Raw genomic sequence first — 3,229 nt, 5'->3', positions numbered from 1 at the left:
GACCCCCGGGGGGACGGAGCGGAGCGGCCCCGCCCCGGGAGGGGAGGGGCTGGGGGCGAGGGAGGGGGGGGGGTGAGATCTGAAGGGGGGGTGGGATGGTGGGGCTGCGACCATGGGTCGTCGCTGTGGTCGCACGCCTGCCAGAGGCAGATGTGGTTCCCCCAGCTCCATCCTTCCAAAACGCTCCACCGTAGAGTCGTTAAGGTTGGGGAAGACCTCCAAGATCACCAGGTCCAACCTTCAACCCAACACCAAACCGTGTCCTGCAGTGCCACATCCGCGCATGTTCTGAACCCCTCCAGGGATGGTGACCCCACCACCTCCCCAGGCAGCCTGCTCCAACGCCTGACATGCAGCAGCAGGGCCGGGCACCGAGCAAGGGCAGAGCGTGAAGGCACGGGACAGCAACCTGTGCTTTCACACAGAGGAAGGGACCTCTGTGGGTCATCCAGTCCAACCCCCCTGCCGAAGCAGGGTCACCCAGAGCAGGCTGCACAGGACCGCATCCAAGCGGGTCTTGAATATCTCCAGAGAAGGAGACTCCACAGCCTCCCTGGGCAGCCTGTTCCAGGGCTCCGTCACCCTCAGAGGGAAGAAGTTCTTCCTCATGTTCAGCTGGAACTTCCTGTGCTTCAATTTGTGCCCATTGCCTCTTGTCCTGTCACTGGGCACCACTGAAAAGAGCTTGGCCCCATCCCCTTGACACCCACCCTTCAGATATTTGTAAGTATATATTAGGTCCCCTCTCAGCCTTCTCTTCTTCAGGCTGAACAAGCCCAGCTCCCTCAGCCTTTCCTCGTAGGAGAGATGCTCCAGTCCCCTCACCATCCTTGTAGCCCTCCACTGGACTCTCTCCAGCAGCTCCTCATCTTTCTTGAACTGGGAGCCCAGAACTGGACACAGTACTCCAGATGAGGCCTCACCAGGGCAGTGTAGAGGGGTTTGTAGTGTAGTGTTTCAGTGCTCCCCAAAATTACCCCCTACAATGTGGAACAAGCCCCAGCTGCGATCCTAGCCCCACGTGTCCCCGAGTGCAGGAGGAGGAGGTGAGGTAGGGCTGTCCTCCTCCTTCAGCCAAAGCCCAGAGAAATCAGACTCCAGGCTAAGTCGAGGGGAGGCTTTTACAAATAGTTGCTCAGTCAAGAGGGAAATGGAGAGACACTGGTTTAGGTCAAAACAAACCATCAGCACCATACAAAGCAAATTGCCTTTTAATATGTAACCAAAATGCAGGGGGTGAGTTTCAGGGCATCTTTTTCTCCCCGGCATCATCCGTCTGCCAACGGCCATACAAAGAAATCACAAAGCGTAAAACGAGAGGCTGCCACGAAAATAGACATTATACGCAGATACACAAGACATAAAGATGGAAGACACGAGTAACGGAGCACCAGGGGTCCATCTCAGCCCCAACCAGCAGAGCCTGGGGGGGTGCCCCCTCCCCAAGGGCACCTCTTGCAGGACTGGGAGCCCTCGGCATCCCCCAGCTGGGGCCAGGCGCTGCGTTACATCGTTCCACAGGGCCAGGATGATCAAGGCTGAGGAGCAGAGTCCATCCTGCTGTGCTTTCGGGGTCTGCTGATTTGTAGTGCTCCCTGTCCCATCCTGGGTGCTCCTCCAGGCCACTTGGGAGGGGTCCGGCACGTTTCCAGCATCGCTCTGCTCCCCGCCTGCAGCCGGGAGCTCAGCCGAGCCCCACCTTGTCCTGTGAGCAGCCCCGGGAGCCCCAGCACAGCGAGGAAAAGCAGGGCACGAGGGGAAAGACCCATGGAGATGAGGCCACCCCACACCAGGACACACGCAGGCTCACTGCTGGGCTAGCCCTGCACCCATTACCTGATTTTACTCACTTAGCAAAAAGCACATGCTTAATACTGTTGTGAGGGGCAGACGTGATGCTCAGGGGGACGGGCAAAGACGTGGAGGTCCCCAACCATTCTAACCTCTCAGACCAGATGTGCCAAGCCAGGTTGGTCACAAACCAGATCCCCCCCCTCATTGCTTTTTCTGGAGGTTTTTACTCCTGATGGATCTGGGAGAATTTGCCCCATGGTGGAGAAAAAAGAAAAAAAATTCACATCTTCGGTTAAAAAATACGAAAACAAGGGAATTCAACAACATGGGTGTGGCAGTCCCCAGGACAAGAGTTTGAAGGGCACAGAGCTGGTCCAAAGTGGAAAGGCAGTCACTGCATCCTCTCCTGCCTTTCCTTCTCACCACTTTGGCAAAACCACGCCATGCCGAGCAACTGCAGGAGTAAACCCCTTCATTCCTCCGTCTGACAGCACTGCTGAGCACAGGAGAGGAAGGCAAGGGCAAGCCAGTGACAAACCCAAGGGGAGCTTAGGTGGACCTTCCCCACCATGCTGCCCAGAAAGGTCATGACAGCCCAGTACCCGCTTCTGCCAAACTCCCTGGGAAGGCTGCCGAGGAGCCCAAAACTCTGAGCTGTCTCTGCTCTTGCCAACTCCACCTCCCACAGGGACCCTTCAGACACCGCTGAGCTTCTCGAAGCGCTTCGTGGCACCCCCTTTTCTAAAGGAACTGGGTCACCAGGGGCTCGGGAGGAGGAGAGGAGATGGAGAGCACAGGAAGGAGGGAGCAAGGAGCAGAGCACAGGGGCTCAGGCAGGCCGAGACGATGCAGGGGACCGAACAGCTATGTGACAAGGGCAGTCAGTTCCGTCTGAACATGAGGAAGAACTTCTTCACTCTGAGGGTGACAGAGCCCTGGAACAGGCTGCCCAGGGAGGTTGTGGAGTCTCCTTCTCTGGAGATATTCAAGACCCGCCTGGACAAGGCCCTGTGCAGCCTGCTGTAGGTGACCCTGCTTTGGCAGGGGGGTTGGACTAGATGACCCACAGAGGTCCCTTCCAACCCCAAACATCCTGTGATTCTGTAACAAGAAGACCATGCTGCATCGACAACAATTTGGTGCTGTGGTGCCTGTGAGGCCAACGGGTCCATCTGCAAGAGGCTGCCAGGCGTGTCCTTTCTCCAGACCCCAAGAGTCTGACGAAGCCTTGCCCACGGGGAGGTTTATCTCCCCGGAAAGATTTCTCAAGGAAAAAAGAAAAACCACACAAGACACTTCATACTAGACTGCCTGAAAGTTCTGCTAGGGCACCTGATTTCAGGCACTGGAAGACAAAATCCTGAGCGACCAAGAAGCACGGGGCACCACTTGCAGCTGTGCACAGCCAGAAGAGCTCATCATTGCTGGTGGCTTT

The sequence above is a fragment of the Opisthocomus hoazin genome, chromosome 9, assembly GCF_030867145.1.
Source record: "Opisthocomus hoazin isolate bOpiHoa1 chromosome 9, bOpiHoa1.hap1, whole genome shotgun sequence".
NCBI lineage: Eukaryota > Metazoa > Chordata > Aves > Opisthocomiformes > Opisthocomidae > Opisthocomus > Opisthocomus hoazin.
Note: the sequence above shows the minus strand (reverse complement) of the source record.